The 23,127-nt window shown below is 44.1% G+C and overlaps 1 protein-coding gene and 1 pseudogene across 3 annotated transcripts in view; both read right to left on the reverse strand.

Annotated features, from left to right (window-relative positions):
• The window catches only part of LOC136053210 (E3 ubiquitin-protein ligase TRAIP-like), a 38,181-nt pseudogene extending 20,916 nt beyond the window's left edge, over positions 1–17,265 (reverse strand).
• The window catches only part of KLF12 (KLF transcription factor 12), a 233,455-nt gene extending 215,138 nt beyond the window's left edge, over positions 1–18,317 (reverse strand). For 2 of the 3 annotated variants that reach the window (XM_065744044.1, XM_065744042.1), the window contains exon 1: positions 18,125–18,317. The gene's annotated coding sequence lies outside the window, so the exon portion shown is untranslated. Of the gene's footprint in view, positions 1–17,515; positions 17,588–18,124 lie in introns of those variants that run through there. The other variant, XM_065744043.1, reaches the window with a different exon arrangement.
• Positions 18,318–23,127: the final 4,810 nt, after the last annotated feature.

The following is a 23,127-nucleotide window of genomic DNA, read 5'->3' on the forward strand; positions in this document are numbered from 1 at the left end:
ATAACTCTCCATTCACATTCACTGCGTTCCTTCTAAGTTTAAGTGCAGTAACTCCTGTTTGGCTTTCATCTGGAGGCATTTAGTTTACAATCGGTCCTTCCACATGAAATTCAGTTTGTATTGGCAGAATGGATTCTCATAAAAACAATCACAAATTTAGCAGAACCCTATTATGCTACAAGTCCTTGTTTCTATCTTGTCTTACTGTGCAGTACTCCATGCAGTTTATCTGGTTACATGAAGAACCACTGTTCATTTCACATAAATTAGTTTTCTGTTAGTGTCTGCTTGGCATCCTAAAATGACACGCACTGTTTTTGGATCCTTGTTCATGACTGTCAATAAACTGACTCGGTATACCTGCTGTTCTGCCTTCAGCCATACAGAATTTTACCTTCTCCAAGACCACAAATAATGAAAGCAGACAAGCAAAAAAAAAAATGTACAAAAAAAAAACAACAAAGAAAACCACATACAACCTGAGACTGCTCAAGCAGACAAGCACTTCTCACTCCTTCTTTAAAGGAAAACACCAACAAATCTTTTCCTGATTTACTGACCTCCCCTTGGCTTATCATCTATGTACACTACTTACCAACAGAAGATCCCCAATTCTCTCCTCCCATTAATTAATCTTCCTGTCATTTCACAGCCTCTGACACCATCATTCACAGCCTTTATACATGACAAGGCAAGAGCAGACTGCCTTCATTGCCACAACACAACTGAAAACAAAAACAATACAGCTGAATCTTTCCTCATCTCTATCTTATAAACTTCCTCACTGCCTTCAGGATATTACTCCTTATTTACACAAGCACTAAACAAAGTCCTTCTCCTCAGTTAAATTGACTTGATGAGGAAAGCAATGATACCTGATCCATGCATAGGTGGCTTTTGTAGTCTCCTATCTGTTCTACCTGTTAAATCCCACAATATATATGGTCTATGAATATAGCTACGTCATCTGAGGTAGATCAACCTACAGATTTCAGTGGTTCTTGCCTGTCAAGGTACCAGTGCCTCTAGACATTTAAGAACCACTTCTTCAAGCATCATTCAACTTCCTATCTTCATCTCAGCACTTATAGTATGAAATACTCCTGCGGCCACAGATGTAGGTAGACCTAGATTCATTCTGCCTTAATAAAGAAAACTCTGCAAGGCTACCTTAAGCCATTCAACACAGTGTCCTTATAATCACCAAGCAAGGAAAAAATTAAAATACTCCTTATAAATTGTATGCAAAATACTGTCAAAACTTTTAGGGGAAAAATTTAAATGTTTGGTATGCTCAGGCTCTTATGCAGAGAAAGAGAAGCACAGACCTGCACACACATTCTTTCAACCATTTGTTCATAATAACACATCATATCTCCTTACAAACTATGCCTTGCTACACTCTCATGGTCACTCCCATGCCTGTGAAACAGCCAGCAATACAGTGAACAGGCAAACAGGGTGGATGGACATTTTCCTGAAGAAACCAAAGCTGAACTTCTCTGCAGGCACTCCTTTCAATAAAAAGGCAGGGGACATAAGGCTATCACATTCCTTACTTTGAAGCCTGAGGGACCTTTCCATTGGCAGCAGCAGTGGCCACTAAACACCTCTTCCACTCTTGCACAGTCTCAACAGTTTCAGGGGGTCAACAGCCAACTGGACTGGGAAAACAACCAAAGCAGAGCATAAATCAGCACAAGGCAGAAAGTTAGACCAACTGCTTTTTCCTGTTCTTTGTGCAGTATCACTAAAAGTAGATCCAGTACAAGCGATGACTGCAGCCAGCAGAGGAGGGAGAGGCACTCAGAGATGGCTGTCAACCGGGACTGCAAAAGCAACCAATTCTACTTGGAAGAGAAGTAGATCAGTAACCACAGTTACATTGGTTAGACTGATCAAACCACGATTACTTACATGCTAATGAGCATATACAGGTAATCATTGTCCACTCTATATAGAGCTCAGCTCTCCTAAAAATACACAAAACTCTGCATATGATTTTTCTCCCATACCAATGCTCCTTCACCCTGAAGATGAATATAATATAACTTCAGGATGCTCTGTATAGTACACATCACACTCCAGGGATAAAGGTACTTTCATTCTGAAAATACTAACAAGACCAAATTACAATCAGCAGCCTTTAAAGGTAAATATATGGAAGTATCCCTATATGATAAGAATAAGCTATCCAGAAAATGCAATTCACCTCTCCTCCTCACAAACCCTCCTGCATAAACATAACCAAGAGCATTAAAATCACCCTCCAAGGTGCTTGGAAACATTTGGAAGGCATGAGAAGAAAGAATCCCAAGTTGCAGACCACCAGCTGGGAGCAATTCACTAGTGAATTGATTACAAACATGTACGATACCTTCAGTGGGAGACGAGTTCTTTAACACAAGTGAAAACAGAGCCAAGGATCCCAGTTCAGCGCTTCTTATTCAACAAATCTCTCAAAGGTTCTCTATAGCCCTGCATCCAGATTTAGCTATTACATTAAGGAACATATAAACCCAGAATTATAATTTTCATGGGCACGCAGTAACTTTCAGTGCGGTCAACACTCTTCAGAGATATTAATTTAAAAGCCTGAACCAACAATTCAAGATTTCCTCTAAGCTGCAGCTTTCTCAAGTCAATATTTGTAAATCATGTTTCACGTTTCCAAGGAAACCAAGTAGGTAATACCTCTTGCAAACAGCTCCTTCAATATACTTTTCATGGTTACACAGCTCATTGAAGTTATTCCTGGTCTCACAAAAGAAAGAAGTTATACTTTTCCTTATACCTTCCAGAAAAAAAGAACGTCAGCTTGCAGAAGCAACAGAAGCAACTTCCATGATAAGAACCTATAGAAATCCCTGTGGACCTCCCAGCGTGAAGCATACATGTAGTAACCCTAGTATTACTTAGTTTTTGTATAGCAATTTTCCAAGTGACAGGTCACCACCACCCCAGAAATGTATTACGCATCTCATGAAAAGTTAAAATGTTAATGAAGAACAAATCTAAAATAATCTGTTCTAACAGAACTTGTCAAGAAAAATAACAGAAGAAAACTGTTTAGATCAGCTTAAGAAACGACCAGCTTAATGGATCCTGTAAATGAAATAAAACATCAGAGATTCATGATCAGAGAACTGTAGGGGTTGGAAGGGTTAGAGATCATCGAGTCCAACCCCCTGCCAAAGCAGCTCCCTAGCCCAGGTTGCACAGGTAGGCATGCAGGTGGGTCTTGAACATCTCCAGAGAAGGAGATTCCACCACCTCTCTGTGCAGCTGAAAATACATAATCAAAATTCCTCAGGACATTGTAAATTGATTCACTCAAGAAAACACTACACATTCAGTAAAAAAATGTATTCAGGCAGCTGAGAATAACAAGAGAAATATCAGCCCTTCAAAAAAGGGCCACAACCTCCTCCAGGCAAAGCAGACACCAAGCCAAATCTGTGGAGCAAGTGTTAGATTACTTTTATTGGGACTACTGGTGTCCTTCCCCACCCCACCCCACAACTTGATTTGTTTCTTCCCCCTGCAACCTGCCTTCATCACAAAAGAAACTCACAAAGTGCCCAATCACACAAATGGGAAACAGATGAGAAACAGCAGAAATGCTCTCTGAAGATATTTTCTCAACATAGCAAAACACCATGACGGGACATACAAAAGGCAGCCTCTTTCCAGTGTGCAAGAATAGGAAAGGGCTCAAGGAAAATTCCTGCTAGGTCACAACGTCACTGTCACCTTGAACCTGAGACACAATCACAGGATGTCTTGGGTTGGAAGGGACCTCAAAAAGTCACCTAGTTCCAACTCCTGTGGCCATGGACATGGTTACCAATCACTTGATCAGGCTGCCTAGAAATCCACCGATCCACCTTTAATACCTCCAGTTACAAACCAGGACACAAAACACATGTGACAGCCAACCTTAACAGAAGAAATGGAGTTGATTTCCACGTGACAAGCTGTGAGGTATCACAGCTTTTCCCAGAGGTAATACAATCAGCAGCGAGGAGATGCCACGTGCAGTTCCAGCTGTCTACTGCATTAACTCAGAAAATAATGGGTTACTGCTTTACCACAGTGTTTTCAGGAACTGCTGTAATAAATCTTCAGCAGAATTTCAGGACTCCAGGGACCTGTAACGTGCTATGTGATCTATAACACAAAAATATAAATTAAGGAATGAATGGTTTTTACATTTAGAAATGCATGCGATGGAAACTAATGCTGCATGAAAAAAATAAAAAAGCTTCGAAGTAAAAAGATAAAAAGCCTAACAAGCACTGGGTGGAAAAAAACGAGCAATATTTCTAGTGAAGAACAACATGCAACATCTAAAGCTTCTATTTTAATAAAAAATGATATCATTAATAGCATATTAGGATTTTAAGCTAATGACTGTATACACTTTAAGTTCACATTTCTTCTTTTGCCATGTGAAGAGCTGCACTCAGAATACAGAGTTCAAAAGCTCCATTGAGGGCTGTTCACAAGCCTGAAACACTATTCCTTGACTGTAAGAGGCTATTTCTTAATAAATTGGTGGTCCACAAAGAGTATAAAAATCATGAATAGTAGTAAGTCCAATAAAGTAAAGTACAAGCCCACTTCAAGCACTCCACTGGAAGCCTAAATAAAGCTATTGCAGAGTGAAATGAGAACCAGTTTACAAGCAGGAGGATCTGGAGCAAAAGTTGGGATTGTAACAGATGATGGAAGATCAATTTGATTTTAGAAAGGTGATGTCTCCCCACAGTCTGACAATTTCTGTAATAGTTTCATACAAGACGTGAACAGAATTTGTTTTTACAGCGTATTTCTTTCCTTTTTTAAAACACAAATAAACACTGATTTGAACTTCTCTCAAGAGCAGAATAAGATATTATTTTGGCAAAGAGCCTCAACTGAATGTATTTCTAGTGCTCTTTACCTGGTGAGCTGTTTGTTTTTTTCCCAGACAGCTTGAAACATTAATAATATCTTTCCTCTGAACAGCTCCTTTCAGTTTTCTGACTGCTGCACAAGGCAATATTGCACAATGGTACTTGTTCCTAATCCTAATCCTTCCTACATGACCTACAGTAGTTACAATAACCTGGAGAAAGAAAGTGACAGGGCCAACAAATTTCCTTTTCCTTCCTTGAGAAGGAGCAAGAGACTCAACACTTCCACTTGTACAGTTTTTGATAACACCTCATCCTACATACTTTTATCTGCCTCCAAGAGAAATACAAGGAGAAACAGAGTTATTCCACTGAAGAACATTATATACATTGGAAAAGCCAGCAAATAAATAAAAAGCATGTTCTAGCCAATTGCAAGAAGTTAAGGCTAAGAAGAAAAAAAAAACAGAAAGAAAAACCAATCTTTGATTTGGTTTCCTTATGAAAACAAACTTTTCCATTATCATATTTTTATGATCAGAACACATGTAAATAAAGCTTAATTTCCACATCTCCTTGAGAAGACTGAGAAAATAGAGCAGTACATACGTAAGCATGAAAGCAAGTCTCTAAGAAGTCTGAAATAATTATAGGAAAAAGCCCCACTGAGTTTGAGTATCAGCAGGACATCAACGATGAAATTACTGTGAAAGAGCAGAACTTCCTGAGGTAGAGCCAAACTCAGCAAAATCACCTGACGCTCATACTCCCTCTTTTAAAAATGGTATGATTAACTTACAGCAATTATGGGGTGGAAATTGAGTACCTGAATTGCATTATTACATTTGTAATGATCCTGGATCAAAATGGAAAGAAAAAAATACTGAACAAGGTACAGAAAAGTCTTTAAGTATTGTAACAGAACACAAGCACAGAAAAAAGACGGAGCATGTGTAATTCTGTGATATGCCTGGACTGTGAGAGCCGTATTTCATGCTTCAAATAAAATATACCAAGTAGACATATCAGAACAGGTACTTGAGAAATTGGATAGTGATGTCATTACATGAGAGAAAGTGAAGCCTTCAAAAAGTTACTTTCATATGCAGTATGAAAAGATAGGCACTCCTATCTTTCAACAAAGATGAATACTTCTATGAAAAGCAACCTAACAGTATTCCAAAACCTCTACAGCAAATACAAAGACTTTAGTAAAGAAGTAGTCTTCTTGTATCAGCAGTGTGTGGTGACAGGATAAGGGGAAATGGTCACAAACTGATGCATAGGAAGTTCTGCACAAATGACTACTACTAATCAGATAGAAACTACAGGCTAAACAAAACTGAAAGGCAGCACACTAACCACTAAGCAGGTGCATAAGAGTATTACCTCTTTCACAGCTTATTCAGCTACTACAGACCACTTCCTAGCTCATAAAGAAGTTGAAAAAATTTACTAGAAGCAAAAAAATCCGTGTTTCATCTCCCTTCCAATTGTTTAATATAAGTAACATGCTGAAGAATAATACATACCAGTTCTAAAACTCTGAAGTACATTTTAAACAGAGACTGTGAGTTTCCTCTACCCCTCCTTCTGCATAGCCAGCAGATCAAGGGAGGTGATCTTCCCCCTCTACTCTGCCCCAGTGAGGCCTCAGCTGGAGCATTCTATCCAGTTCTGGGCTCCAAGGTACAAAAAAAGACAGGGATCTCCTGGAAAGAGCCCAGTGGAGGGCCACAAAGATGATAAAGGGCATGGAACACCTCCCTTATGAGGAAAGGCTGAGAGACCTGGGGCTGTTCAGACTTGAAAAGAGAAGACTCAGAGGGGATCTGATCCACATCTATAAATATTTAAGGAGCAGGAGGCAAAGGGATGAGGCTGGACTCTTCTCAGCAATGTGTGGTGATAGGATTAGGGGAAATGGCCACAAACTGAAGCATAGGAAGTTCTTGTGCATGGGAACTTCTTCCCAGTGCAGTGACGGAGCAGTGGCACAGCTGCACAGAGAGGTGGTGGAGTCTCCTTCTCTGGAGACATTCAAGACCCGCCTGGACGCCTACCTGTGCAACCTGGGCTAGGGAGCTGCTTTGGCAGGGGGTTGGACTCCATGATCTCTAGAGGTCCCTTCCAACCCCTACAATTCTGTGATTCCATTGTTTAATATAAAACTTACTTCTAACTCCAAATACTTTTAATTAATCTCTGTAATAATCAGGCATGTTGAATAAATAACACAAATAATTTAAGTGATGATTCCTACAGTTCAGGAGAGTTCCAGTTTCCACCCTAAGCATAGCTTGAATGAGTCAGTATTAATACTAAACCATCCAGGAAATAATACATCTCCTGTCAAACTGAAATTTTAAAACCTCAAACTTAAAACTCAGAAAATTAACACAGCTAATACATAGGAATACTTTTATATACACACAAACACGTGTGTTTTCTCTCAGCTAAAAATGGCATATATGATGTGCAAATGCATCTGCTGCTTATCAGCATGCTGAACATCATTTAGACAATGGACATCACCTGGAGACAACACGCACCAAGTACAGCAGAGAAAAAGTTTAAACTGACTGTTTAAACACCAGTCTTCTGTTTCCTACTTTGAAGTAAAGATGATTTAAATCAATTCACCCTCTTCAACAGCTGTAAATTAAAACACCGTTCAATTATGCAGATTCTGGAAACAAAAAGAGCAGGAATTGACAGGAGATTGGCTGACCATTCAAGGCAGAAATACAACGAGGTTAAATGGCTGGAAGCAAAGTATATGGATGAATTCAGGGTACAAATAATGCACGAAGTTTAGAGCAATTACAAATATCTGGAACTGCTTACTGAAGAATACAGGTTATTCTTCATCGTGTTACATCCTTTGCATTATGATTCATAAGCATTCCAACTCTAACGAAGAATGCTGTCTTAACGTAAGTCTAGGTGGCATTCTCTTGATGACTCAATTCAAATCAGATTAACTTATTGTAACAGTCTTATTTGATCTTCAAAATAACAAATCTACAATCTGACCGCATAGAATCATAGGACACTCTGAATTGAAAGGGTTATTGAGTCCAACTCCTGACAACACACAGGACCACACCAAATTCCACCTGTATGTCTGAGTCATGGCCCAAAACACTCAAACTAGCAGCTCAGAGCTGTGACCACTGCCATGGGCAGCCTATTCACTGCCTGAGCACCCTCTGGTGAAGAATCTTTCCCTGACACCGACCCTGACACAGCTCCATGCAGTTCTGCAGCCACCATCAGGCCTCCCCTCAGCCTCCTCTGCTCTGAACATACCTGTCTTCAGCTGCTCCTCACACATCTTCCCTTCGAGATCCTTCACCGTCTCCAGAGCCCTCCTTTGGATGCTAACAGTTATGTCTTTCTTACATTGTGGCATGCAGCCCTGCCCCCAGTGCAGGAGGTGAGGCCACACAGTGCAGAGCAGAGCAGTCCTTCCGTTTGTCATTCTTGCAACATCTCTCTATTACTGAAGCAATCACAGGTATTCCCACAATTTTACTATTCCAAGTCCAGTCTCCAAATCATTGATGAAAACACTGAAGATAACCGGCCCTGAAGAAGAGCCCTCTGCAGAATCCTACTAATGACTGGTTGCCATCATGATATAACAGTATTTTATATTGCAGCCCTTTGAGCCCAACCTGTCTGCCAACTGTTCACCCACTGTTACATATTTGTCTACATGTACGCTGACACTCTGTCCAGAATTGTGTAAGAAACAGCACTAAAAGCTTTGTTGAAATTTAAAAAAAAAAAAAAGATTACATCAACCAGCTCTCCTTGTTCCAAGATGAGTAACCTTGTCATAAAAAGGAGTCCACTGTACAGGACTTTTCCTCATGGATCCTGACCAATAACTGCCTTTCAAGCAGAACAGTATCCATATTCTGGCAGGCACCAAAGCGAGGCTGACAGGCCTGTTTTTGCCTTCTCACCCCACCAAGTTCTTCCACCAATCGATATAACTTAATTTGACTTTATGCTAATTCCTTCTGGTATCTGTATAAATAACAGCACATTCGCCATCAACTTTGAGCAGAGCCCATCATCACCTGAACCACCCTTCAGGGTGGCAAAGAACTTGACATTCAGCTTCACTCTTAACAGTTTCAACATACATTTTACAAAGCATCTTTCACTAAATCATTACAGATTTTAAATACATATTTACACACCTCCCCGCTGGGGATATTCAGCATGATTGCCCAGAGAGGTTATGGATGCCCCATCCCTGGAGGCACTCAAGGCAAGGCTGGATGTGGCTGTGGGCAGCCTGCTCCAGTGGCTGGCGACTCTGCCCATGGTAGGGGGTTGAAACTAGATAATCTTTGAGGTCCTTTTCAGCCCAGGCCATTCTAAGATTCTATAATCTTTAGTTTAGTACGCATGGAATTAAATCTCATTCTCAATACTGGACTTTGTGATTAGGCAGAACAGCACAGTACGAAGAGAGAGGAAAACCCATGCCAGACAGAAAGAACAGTAGTCTTATAGGAACAAAGCCTACAGCCTAAACCTGCCAGTTCTGAGTTCATTTTTAAGTGGAACGTCTCTAGATTGATCTCCAAAGTCATCAGTCATACTATGAAGTGGAAGAATGAACCAAACTTGACAGTTATGGCTAAATGCAAGCCTGTTTATCCAGACAATTTCTTACAAGTCTTTGGAACTTGCACACCGGTCAGGTCTGGTTTCACTTTTTCTATGGCACTCACAGTGCTGCTAAGATGCTTTCAAAAGGTAATTCTTACACCTCACACAGTTGCCAATCCTCAAACTCCATAAAAGCTGCAGCTTACTCATTAAACTTTTAAATGAAAAAGTCTATCACATCTGACAGGAATTAAAGATTTAGATCGTATCAAACGATTCCCATAGCATACCTCACTTCTTCAGAAATCACGTTTATAGATTCATTTATACAGATAAAAGTTTTTCAGTTCTGCTGAATTAACTGTAGCATTGTATGAAATAAGGAGAACATTTCAACGGACAGCGCTTTAATATTGCTAATTTTTAGTTAATTTTATGTTGCTATTTACAGTATCACAGTAATATACAAGGATATCTCCAATATCTAGCACTGAATCTAGCAATAACATCCACCATCACACCAAACACAGCCCATAAGATTTATTAGCCCGCAAGTTGGGGATATGCACAGGAGTACGAGTAGAACGATTAAGAAAAAAATAGTGGAAAAAAAGAAAATTAAAAATTAAAGAAGCCTTTTCACTACAAAACTATTCTATTTGGGTCATCAGTGGAAGGGCTACAACAGAAGAAAAAGGGAATGGTATTTTTCACCTAAAGAAGGACAGGGAAACACTGCAAAAAGCAGAAAAAGGAACAGCTAAACGCACAGTGACAAGAACTGACCAATGGGAAGGAGCTAATTCGGGCTGTAGTCAATTGCAAAAATAAATCTTCTCCCTTTATTTTTAATTCTTTTTTCCAGAAGAGAAGAATGTGTTAATGAAAGCTGTACACATAAGGAACCGTAGCCATGTTTGACAGGGATGTGCAAGTACAAGCCTCTCTCACTTCACAGAATCACAGAACTGTAGAGTAGGAAGGGACCTCTAGAGATCATGGAGTCCAACCCCCTGCCAAAGCAGCTCCCTAGCCCAGGTTGCACAGGTAGGCGTCCAGGTGGGTCTGGAATGTCTCCAGAGAAGGAGACTCCACCACCTCTCTGTGCAGCTGTGCCACTGCTCCGTCACTGCACTGGGAAGAAGTTCCTACACACATTTGTGTGGAACTTCCTATGCTTCAGTTTATGGCCATTTCCCCTAATCCTATCACCACACACTGCTGAGAAGAGTCCAGACTCGTCCCTTTGCCTCCTGCTCCTTAAATATTTATAGATGTGGATCAGACCCCCTCTGAGTCTTCTTTTCTCTTTTCAAGTCTTAACAGCCCCAGGTCTCTCAGCCTTTCCTCATAAGGGAGGTGTTCCACGCCCTGTATCATCTTTGTGGTCCTCCGCTGAACTCTTTTCAGGAGATCCTTGTCTTCTTTTGTACTGGGGAGCCCAGAACTGGACAGAATGCTCCAGGTGAGGCCTCACTGGGGCAGAACAGAGGGGGGAGGATCATCTCACTTGATTTGCTGGCCACCTCTGCTGATGGACTTTGGGTCATGCCCACAAAACAACTTAGGTACCAAAGCTAAGTTCCTGGTGCTTTTTCCCCACTGAAGAAAAGCACAGCCTGGTTAAGGGTGCCTGCTCTCACAATGTGTGGTGTTATTGTGGAAGCCACACACACACAAAATCAACTAGCACATGGAGCGTGGAATCTCCCTGCCTCACAGCCAGTAAATCCCACAGGGACAGGAATGTTTTCTCAAGGACTTAAGGTGACCTGAGCAGGTCACCTCTCACTTGTCTTTAAACAAGTACAGTGTGCACAGCTATGTGGAAGCTAATCATCTTAGGCTTTCTCTGTAGTCATTCAATGAGATAGACTTTTTTGTTTTTTTACCCTAAGAACACTTGTGGTATAGTGACTTTGGTGCATACCTCTGAAGTAAGGGTGATCGAGGCTCTTAAGGAAAGGAATGAGTTTTATTCAGCTGTCCACCAGAACTGTCTTCGACAAGTGCCTTCAACTACTATGCACAGACTGCCAACCCCTGCCCCTACGCCTCTTTACAAATGCAATGAAAAAGAAATACGGCCTTCTTAAATCCAGCAGCACATAGGAACTAAAGGAGAGCACGTCTGCAGCAAGCATAAAATAAATCTATCTCAAATATGGTCTGGGATGTGGAAAAAAGAAAAGTTCTAAATCTAATATTTTTCAGTTTGTTCTGTGCTTGTATTTGTTTCGTGTGACTATTGATCTTCTCAAAATACAAGGCCCAGAACTATTGATATATGTTCTTTAAATATACATTGAAGACATTTTTAGCAAAATGTTGATTTAGCTGAATATAGATCTGGAAAGCAAAACTGAAAACGGCAGTACTTCTTGAATTAACAGCCTCCAAATCCACGTGCCAACTAGACTGGGTTTGCACGCTCTCCCTTTCAGAAGGGTAAAAACCCAACTCCACTCATGCTGTTCATTTCTTCCTTCCAAAATTATGCAAGGCATCATCTATAAAGAAGATTTCATTGACTGGATAGAAACTGAAAAATTAAGTCACCTTGTAACTTAACTGATTTACAGGGACTGGAATGACTTTCCCCAACCTCTGTTTTTAGGGGGGTTTTCTAAGAAAATCTTTCCATTCCCCACTCAACCCAAACTTTCTTGCAACTATAGGATTCCATGAAAAAGAAACTGGAATAGCTCCAACTACTGCCTGACACTTAAAAAGATTTTAAAGTATCATCAATCATAGCTCTTTACATGCTCTCCTGCAGCACTGCCAACTCTTACTCCAAAACTATTCAAAACTGTTTTATGCCAGCGTAGCACACTCAAAGACAGTCTACATTATTCTAAGTCCTGCTCTGATTTGTGTCAAGTGTTACTGCATAATACAGTCGTCTTCCCTTTTTTTTCCTAGGAAGAACCTGCAACTAGTACGACTAATTTAATGAGGATGATCACCTGCTGCCACATCTGCTATGAAAAGTGTCCTGCATTTTTAACACCTCATCTAAAAATGTCAGTCCCAAGGAAAAAAACAACATTCACAGTAACTGACAATGACCAGTTTCTCTGTGATGTAAGCTTCTAATACTAGCTTATTTAACAAACTTAATCATTTCAGCTGAAGTTCTCAGTGTCCGCTTCTGCCAAGTCTGATACAAGAATACGTCAGGTATTTTTGACGATGTTGGTAAAGGAAAAAGTCTAAAGAACAGTTCAGAATGTTTTTATTTGGAAGGATTCTTCCTCAGAGAGCCACAGAAAGAGGTTAAAACTTTCCTAACAGAAACTGTTGGGGTTAGAAGTCACCTTTCCCTGTGCTGCAGCCATTCTGTTGAGAGCTGAACACCATTACCTAAGTTACAGCCTGCACATGCTCAGGAAGGCTTCCAGAGACTTGCTGGCAAGACATCCAACTGCTAACAGGCCCCAAGCACTCCGCCTGATGGCCCTGGCTCTTCACAGGCCAGTTCCAGTGACCCAGCCAGAGGGCATCACCGTGCTTCCTGCATTGCACATGGAGACCTAAGCCTCTAGGGATGCAACACCACCACCACCAACAGGCTTTGTGGCCAAGGCAGATAAAAGGAAACCCGTCCTTAGGTAGTCAGCAGGAAGACTGGTGTTAGCATTCATAACCCTGTGCTCTTTGCAGTTCTGACCACTGGATAATGCATACACTAATTAGAAATCGGGATCATTGCTTGCCACCTTACAGAGGGATAACAAAGCAGTTATCCTAATGCAACGTGAAAAAAACTGAGACAGGAGCTCAGGTCTCCAACACGATACATCTGATTAATTATCCCCTTTGCTGCGCTGATGTCCAAGGTCATGCATTTGATTGTTCTGCATTTAAACAAAGGCAGCACGTTCACCCCACAGCCAGGAACAAAGCTGGGGATTTCTGAGTCCCATCATTACTCTGCTATGTAGCAAATACCGTGCCAGCCATTAGCAAAAAGCATACTTCATTCCTCTTCTGAGGGCTGGTTCACACAGAGGACAAAAGCTTGCTACTGCTAACCAGACGTGCCTTAACTCAAGTGATGCTGGTTTGTGCTGCAACTCCAAAGCCCATCAACGCAAGCGCTACCAGCAACCCACAGAAGGATAAACACCATGAGGAAATGTCTTTCTTGTGTTCCAGAGGGGAAAAAAAAGTATCCGTGAATAAACAAAACCAAGAGATTACCAAAATAAAAATCCAGACATTGTTAGGATTGCATTCAGAGGAAATGTCAAGTTACAATGGTCCCTGTAAACTTTGTTCATTGAATCACATGATTTCCCTTGAATCTTACACGTGCAATTTCACTTCTGACACAGCTTAGCTTTTGCATCCTTAACTTTGTGGTTTTCCATTAGTGTTAAAAATGACAACAGTAATATCAGTCAGCAAGCCATCACCTAGGCATGTCCTACCCTTCCATCTGCAAATAAACAGGCTCCCTTGACAGGAGCTGACGTGCACAGCTGTGGAGATGTGCATGGTCAGTGGGATATATCAAGACCAAAGGGTAAGGGAGTTCCCCAAAGGGGAGGAAGAGCCAACACCTCAGGATGCAGCACGGGATGTGCTTCACGCCACACACTATTCAGAGGCTACTGGGGCTGCAGCAAGTGGTGACATGGGGCTTCAGTCACCTTCACGCTGTCATGCTGCAAAGAGGCAGCAAAGAGAGAGGATGGCTCCTCCTGGATCAGCACCCAAGTTTACCCATCGGCCTGTGCTGGGCCACCTGCAATCCTGAAGATATTCCACCTGAGTTCATACGTTCACTTCTGAGCCAAGTTTTACCACGTATTTCAGTTGAACAACACTCCAATGGCTCATGCCATCACCTCTGCCAAAAAAGACAGGAAATGAAAGAGAAACAGCTACATGAGCCAGGCACAGCCACAATGTCAAGATGCCTTCTCCAATTCAAATCACATTATTTTACAATAGACACCAAAAAAAGAAAAAGAAAACAAAAATTCCATATTTTACTTCGACTGCGGTTTAGACTAAAGTCTAAATTATTCATTCTGAAAAATACCAAGAGGTGTTACATTGAAATCAAGAAAGGAAAATCCACACTAGCTCAACTTTACTTACAGAATAGATCTACTCACTTGGCAAAGCCACATTGATTTTTAACTTCCTTCTGTCTCTCAGTGTTGGTGTTTTGTTTATTTGCTTTAAGAACTCTCTACTACCAAACAATAAATAGAACTGATTAAAGAACAGTCACCTATCTTTGTGTTATAGTTATTGCTTGGGACCAAAGACAGAAGCACAGATTCAAAGCCAACTTCAACCAATCGCACCAAACCTCAACAAAGTATGAGAAAGTTCACACCTTTTAGGGCTCCAAATCTAAGCAGACCTACACAGAGAAGGGCTTCAAAATGCAAACACAACATTACCAGCACAGTTTTATTTCAAACCAAGAGAGACCACACAACTTTCCTCACCTAGGTCCAATTTTACCCACTACTGTAACTGAGCTACTCACACATAATCAGTAGTGCTTTAGTCAACTGTCTTCAGAGCCATACACTCAGCTAGAAACAATCCCAGCAACACAATCTGCAAACATAGTTCTTGTTCTTCGCTCATTGTTTAGGATGGACTTAAAACACACTTAGCAGAAACAGGTCTGTCTGAAGTTCAGCACATAGAGCTTCTGATTGACGAACACTGTTAAAGTGTCTTCAGGACTACAGCATCCAAGCATTTCACTTTTCTAGGATGTATTTCATTAAAATAAAAATCTTTTTCACTTAACATGGAACGTCATCATTTCATGGTTTCACATTTCCACTTTCAAGACTCAATGTGTCTCACAGTAGAGCATATCCTGCACAACAGTGAAGGAAGAGCTGCACTCTTGACTGCTTAATACTTTTCTTAAATCTCACTTTGAACCATCAAGCCTCTTCCTATGTTTTCTTCTTAGCCGAGGAAAGTGAGCATGCTTGCGTGCACAGCTCCTCCTCTTTCAAAGGCACACAGCTGCAGCTGTAGTAAACAACCACTAGTCAAGAGCTGAGAAGGTCAAAGTCTCACTGCTGCATCCATCTCAGCTTTTCTAAAATTGAAATTTCCATTTCAAGAAATTATTATTTTTTCTTGTTTCTCTTTGTATTTAAGTCAAGAAAAGGCAAACCACAACTATGTCCCAACACAATAAATCAAGGCAACTCTTCAGAAAGCAAAAATGAAACACTTCAAGAAAAAAAAAAAGAGTATTCCCCCAGCATTATTAATATGAGATGGTGAATAAGGCATTTGTATACTCAACCTGAGTGGAAGAAAGACCCGGTCAAAACCAACCTCATACTGAGAAGATATGTTACCCAACACAAAGAATATTCATTTCTTTGGAAAACGAGCAAGGAGGCCAGCCATCCCAAAGAGCAGCACAGCTCATAGATGACCCAGCAGCCCCAAAGATGAAGGCTGCCACACCATAGCACTGAGAAGGTGGAGTCAGCAGGCACTGCCTACCCAGTGATTAGACACAGCACACGCCTTCCCTTTAGCTGATAAGTTCTCTGGGTGGGTAGATGCCTATCCAAAAGTTCAACAATAGTTTCACCCTTCTAAGCACTACAGCACACACACTGCATTTCATAGGGTTTCAGCAACACTTAGGAGCACCTTGAACACCCGGAAGAGACTTTTTGCCCAAACAGCGTGGTCTATATTTCTACTTAATTACAGGGAGTACAGTCATGCACTGTATACATCTGCAAACTCAAGAACAGGTCTATTCTACCACTGCAGCCCTCTCCATAGCACAAGACCTGGTTTGGTGCTGCAGTATCTAAATCTCACTTCAGCAGAGAAACTCAGCTTGCACGCACTCGGATCAGGCTAATCCCAACAGGCAGAGGGCTCCATGGTTATTAGCCAGCCCTGCAATCTTTAAAGTTTATTTTCAAAAGTTGTTGCAAATATTCTTCTGCTCCCCCTCAGGCTCTCATAGGTCTTCCCCTCAGAGGTTTTTCTAGCGGAACAACGGGTAGGCAGCCTGGAAATACTACTGCAAGTTAAGTACTGCTGAAGAAAAAGAACAAAATAGAAATTAAAATAAAAACCGCCCTCAGCTGCCATTCCCCTTCTCCACACGTCTGGTACTTCTTTATCAGTGGCAGAAACCAAAGAGCACCTCCCAAGTCCCCAACTCCCTCCAGCACGCATCGCAATCATCCCTCAAATGCCCCGCAGCGCTTCTCCCCGCAGCCAAGCGCTGGCAGTCGGCGAAGAAAAAGATCATTTCTTCCACAGCCCCCTTTCAATGCTATGCACTACTCCACGAATCGAGGAGCTAAAAGAAGGTTAAAAAAAAAAAAGGAAAACAAACAAACAAACAAACCCGGACCACCTCGTCCTCCTCCCACCGCCTGCTTCCAGAGACACGCGGGGGGGGTGTGGGGGGGGCGGGGTGCGGGAGCAGCTCGGGCACTGCGGCCGGCGGCACGGTGATGTCATCCGCCAGGCTCAGCCCGGGGACCCGCAGCGGCTGCCACCGACCGACGGAGCGGTGGGGATGGAGGGGGGAGGGGGGGTTGGGTCCGCGGCGTTCCGCTGGCAGCGCGGCCGAGGGCTCGCTCGTACCTCCCGGAGGGTGACACGGCGGCTTCCAGGCGGTGTTGGCGAGTTGATTACGTCCCGTTAGAAAGGTATTTCCGGGCACCCCCGCAGGAATACCGCGGTGCGCGCAGCCTGACATCATGCCCACAGCTCTGCCCGTGCCCCCACCCCCCCCCCCCCCCCGCCCCGATCCCGCACGTTTCGGAGTTGGAGCTCCAGAAAATGGAGCCCGGTGCCCGCGTTACTGAGCGGCCCCGGGAAGTTGCCGCGGTCGCTACCTGCCAGGGTTGGGCGGGATGGGGGCGAAGGGGAAAAAGGAAGAGAATACGACGGTGAAAATAATAATAATAATAATAATAATAATGAAAAGAAGACGTTTACTTACTTACCCGGGGGAGGGGGGTTGGGGGGCTGCCAGAAACTGACATAAGCCATGGCGAGGGGAGCGAAGCCCGGTACCTCGCACGGACCGAGGCGCTCCGACCCCAGCGGGCGCGCACGCATCCGCTCCTATTCCGACGGGCGCCCCCGCGGCCGCGAGAGCATCGGGTGCCGCCACGACCCAGCCGAGGGCGAGCGGAAGGCAGCGCACCTCCGCCGCACGGCTCTCCCGGGCCGGGCCACGGCCACAGGCACACACGCCCCAGCTGACAGCGCAGCGGGGACGCGCGCACACCGGAGGGATGCGCACAGCGGAGGGACGGGGGCACACCGCCGCTCCCCCCCGCGCTCCCCGGCCGGGCAGGGGCAGCGCCCGCACCCCGCGGCCGCCCCGGGCGGAGGTCACCGGGAGGGGAGGGGAGGGGAGAGGAGGGGCGGCACAAACGTCCCCGCACTCCCCCCCCCCCCCGGCCGCCCCCCGCAGCGACCTCAGCGGGAAAGTTGGGCAAAGTTCGGGCGCGCGGACCCCCGGCCCGGCCCCCTCCCGCAGCTCTCCGCCGTCCCCGGGAAATGAATGGGGGCACCCCGGGGAAGCGCGGCGTTCTCCGCCGACTTACCCGCGTCACATGATGAGCCGCGGGCAGGGTGGGCCGGGGGTGGAGGCTCCCGGCGCCGCCTCAACCGCGCCCGCACCGCAACACCGCGCAGCGCCGCGGCCGAGCCCCGCGCGGGGCGGCCGAGCCGAACCGCTCCGCTCCGTTCAGACAAAGGCGCCGCGCCGGTCCCCTCTCGCCTCGGCGGGCGCCGGTGTCCTCGCTGGCACGCCGAGCGCCCCCACCGGCCGCCGGGCGGGGAGGGAGGAGGGAGGAGAGGGAGGGGCCGCGCCTCCGCCCCGCTGCCGCCCCGGGGCTCGGTGCGCCGCCCGCCCCCGGGGTGGAGACGGGAACGCCCGGCACGGGGGAGGGGCCGCCGGCTATTGGGGGAGGGGGGGCGGGATGGGGGCGCGGACGGCGCGGAGGGGATGCCCAGAGAGGGAGCCCCGCGAGGCGGTGGGGGCGGGAGGGGCCGCGGGGAGCTGCGGGCGGTGGTCCTTCCCCGCCTCCCGCAGGGACGGGGAGGGGCGGACCCGGGGAAGGAATGGAATGGAGGGCGGGGGCCCCGTCCCTGGGGTGGGGGCGCGGGCGGTCACCTGGCAGGGGTGGGGGCCGAGCCGTGCCAACCTCCCTTTGTAATTTCTTCTATTTTTTTATTTTTTTTAAGATAAATAAACACACTGCAGCTTGTGAGAACTCCGCGAGGGCTGGCTGTCGGTTTGTTTGGGGGGGGGGGTTCTCGTTGTCGGGTTTGGTTTATTTTTCCTTTTGTAGGACGGTGGGTGTGGTAGGGCCGGGGTGACGCCCCTGCAAACCGAGAACTTCCTCTATGGGGAAGGGTTTCGACGCGAAGGGGACTGCGGGTGCCGGAGAGTGGGGCTCTCGTGGCAGCGCGCAGAGACAGAAGCAGTCCTACATCCTGAAACGAGCGGATGAGTTGTTCTAACAGTGTTCCTTTAAAGCACTTGGGAAACAAAAACGCGATTTGGCGTTTAAACTTTGAGAAGCGAGTGCCTTTTTCGTCAGAAGGGTATTCTTCCTAAGGTGTAGGTCACTCCGAAGGTAATGCCTCCTATTTATTTCCCTAGACATTCAACCAATACAAAGAGTGCAAGAGATATAAATTCTCAGCTACAAAGCACTACTTTTCAATGGTAACTGCTGTTACCTGCGTGCTTTCATCAGTGATGTAGAAGAACCCGTGTGCTGAGCTTTCCACAAATGGAGTTAACCCACTGTCACTGTTGGGACCACTGACCCACACCACTCACTGCACTCACGTCCTCTCTCTGGTCTCCATCAGCATTCCATAAGCGTCAGTGAATGTTGGTGGGCGCCGTTTTTTTCCGCTTGACAGAATTCAGTGACACACCTTTGCTTCGTACGCGCTTCTGTGTCAGGTGCCATTTGTCAGACTGCCCTTCTGCTGCTGTCCGTCACACAGCAACAACAGAATATTGACAGGAAGGTTCGACCTCTAGCGCCATACCACCAGCGTCTGCCTGTGATGTCGTGGGCCAACGTAATGAAAGGGGAGGCATTACTTTTGGAGCAGCCCGCATACGTGTGTATACAATGCCCAAACCTTGCAGCCAGCCTCCGGCCTTAGCTCTGTTCAGAGCTGATGTGGCTGCTCCCCACTTCCTCCCTCGGGCAACACAACAGGGCCAGCGTGCCTGTGGGCTGCAGCCAGCCCTGGCTGCTGGTGTTCCTCTTGGTGATGTTTGCGAGGCCTTCAGCACAAGGAGGCCGGGAAGGCTTCTCAGGTCCAGCTGCCATGCTCCCTGGCCTTCTCTTCAGTCAGAGTGCATAGAGAACAGAACATTTGTGATAGGGCCTGTCCTCCTCGCATTCCTACAGCTCCAGAAGATCCCAGTCTGTAACCTCTCAGGCCTTCATAGCAAGAGTTTGGTCAATAAAGCACCACAGGAGACACTCTGTGTTTGTAACAGCCCGTAGGGTGTGTGTATTTACACAGAGAGTCAGGCCGAGCCTGGGTAAATAGCTACTGCTGAATGCTGTGACTTTCAGCCCATGCAAACGAACACTTGCTGCTCTACCCAGCAGTTACACAGGGAGCCCGAGGAACCAGAACCAGCATCTGTTCCCTTAGCCTGAAATACACCCGTGCATTGCTCAGTGTGTTCTGCCCTTACCACGAACAGCACTCAGCGTTTTGGGTAAAGCAGCCCCTTCGCTCTTTGTCCCTGTGTGTTATCTCTGCTTCCACAAGGTTAAAAAAGGCAGAATAGCAAATAAGAAATGCTAAAACAGACAGAAACAGAAGTCCACCTTGCTCTGTATATAAACATGTCTCTGTGAGCCATAAAGGAGATTAGGTGTGATTTGCTATTATTTAGTCTCTGGCGTAATCTTTTCCTTTGGAGAAGAGGGAGCACAGAGTTAAAATACAGTCTAATGACCCAAACAGCAGATTTATTGTTACTTCATGCATGGTGCCAGCTCCAAAAACTCACCAGAGATTACGAATGTGATTCTTTCCTTTTCAGAGGATTTACCGAAGTCGAAAGTTAACACTGTAACACCGTGTTTTAAAAGATAAAACAAGCAGTCCTGTAGGAAGTAGGCTATGCAGAACTCTGCTGGAAATGTTACCTGAGCAGATTTACAGGTTATATCCACATTTATCAATACCAGCGCAAGTATTAGCACTTGCAACAGGAAGCAATGATTTCCCAGCCTCGAGTGTTGCGCAGAGAAAAAGTAGGTTTTACCTACAGAGGTTAAAGGATTAATGAATACTTGGCACATGAAAAATGAATAGCTGTAGCAGGAAGAAGATTGCATGTAGACGGTGTGATAAGGCACATAGCAGGGAAACATCACATCGCACACGTTGCTGTGCCCTGAGAGGCAGACGAAGCTCGTTTCCATTGAACCCCGGATAAAATATTTAAATACGTCAATATATATTTTATCACACTTATGGAATATTTTATTCATTTATCTAATACATCTAAGGAAATGGTCTAGAAGAGGGGTCGGTGATGGAAACGCTTCTCTATGAGCTTGGCTCTGTGCTATGCTGGCTGTTTACGTGGTCTGCTGCCTGCTATTACCCATATGCATGAATTTGCAGGTCAGTATCTAAAGCTAAAGAATGTAGCTACATTCATAGGAGAAATGTGTTACATGATTATATATCAATAGATTGATATAGAAACGAGGATATTACACATTAGTATTTGATATATAACACAGATTTATAGAGAAATGTAGTTCTCAATCACATACTTTTATGGAAAAGCTGTCCTCCTAAATCACCGTCTTGGCTCGCTTCGCATACCTGAACCCTCTGTTTCCATTCTTGTGTAGCTTAACAAAGCTCAGCATACACCATCTATTCGGAAATGTTCTGGCTTAAATTTTTAGCACAGAAGGTGCTTTGAAGAGATGTAGTATTGCTGTTATTCACCCTTACAACCCCGAATGGGTGTTTCAGTCTTCCCATAGATTTTTTTTTCCTTTAAAGGAACTTTCTAAATCTAATCGAAAACCAAGTCTTATGAAATCTAAGTGTCCTGTCCCTCAGCCTCTCACATCTCCTATATCTATCTTCCATGGATACAGATTTCTTCATCATTTTTCTCCAGTATCCGTTGTCCAATTTGCATTTCATCTTAGATTCTAATCCAGCAAAAAGTCACGTAAATAATACTCTTGAAAGCAGTCTAACAACTTTTACATTTAACTTCGTCTTGGTTTTCTTTGTTGTTTAATAATAATAACGAATCAATCATTTTTCAAAATGGGGAATGGCATCACCAGCAGAGAGCACACTGGAACCTCAGAACAAAAGAAAAGAGTAAAATCAATAGCATATTTTAACAATGCGAGCCTGAAACAAATAAAGATACATCTGAAATAAATCAGTAGTGCGCTGAGTATTGAACCATTTTGTCATTTGAATTAACACCGGTTATAAACATGTACATACTCTTAAGTTACCTATTGCTTATTCCATTTCAGCTTGTATTTAATTTTCTAATTCAAATATCAAGTAAACTTAAAATAACTCAACCTTATTACCCAAACCAAAAACTAAGTGCTTTTTTATTTGTGATGCGTGGCTAGGAAAAAAAAAAAGCGGTAACAAATTACATGATATATTTTAGAAGACAGATTGTGTTCATTTGCTGAACTTGGGGGAACCTTTGGGTTGACAGATAATCAATTCAAATACCTGCAGTTGAGGGATTGTGTTGCTAATTCCTCTCACAAGCCTTCCCTTTTGAATAAAAGCACGTGAATGTTTTTGTTTGATTTTTTTTTTTTTTTGCCAAGGAACTGACCACATCAGCAGATACACCCTTTCTGATATGGTTGCTGTCTTGCAATCCAGCCTGTGATCATTGGCCAAGTACTTCCTCAGTTCCTTGTACACCCACACTGGCGTTAGGCTTAATGTGAGTAAACTGTGCTCGCCCTTTCTTCTGAGCGCCACGATAAAGCTTTAGACTGCAAACTCTTTGGAGTGAGGACATCAGCTCTTGAGTGAGCCTGAACACCTAGATCAGTGCACAAATGGCAACCATCGTGCTCACAGTGCACCCTTTTTTACATAATAAAGGATATAGGGGAGAATAGTTCGGAGTAGCAGAGGAAAATTATAATCTAATGTAATAAGAGTATGTTTTTCTCCAGGGATAGAGATCAAAATATTCAATTTGCCAGATTTAGATTAGCAGAGTTGCCAAGATATATATTCTAGGAAAGTGGGGCTCCATAGTGATAGCGCTCCCTTGATCTGAAAGCTGCGTGCCCTTTATATAACCTCACACTGAGATCCTGCACTTCTTTCTCTTTTTTTAAAGTTGCTTTCTTTCAGCAAGATCCATTGAAGGGTTGTGATCTTATTTAAGAGAATAGCTCCAGAATAACAGGAGGGACAGTTTCTTATTTAGAGTAATCTGACACTGGCAAAAGTTAATAGGGAGAAAGAAGTCATCAATGAACACATTCTGCGAAAGAATATTCTGCTTTTTTGCAGCTCTCCACTGTTCAGT

This window comes from Cyrtonyx montezumae, unplaced genomic scaffold (genome assembly GCF_038088225.1).
Source record: "Cyrtonyx montezumae isolate F1298 unplaced genomic scaffold, pur_monq_1.0 scaffold_3, whole genome shotgun sequence".
Taxonomy (NCBI): Eukaryota; Metazoa; Chordata; class Aves; order Galliformes; family Odontophoridae; genus Cyrtonyx; species Cyrtonyx montezumae.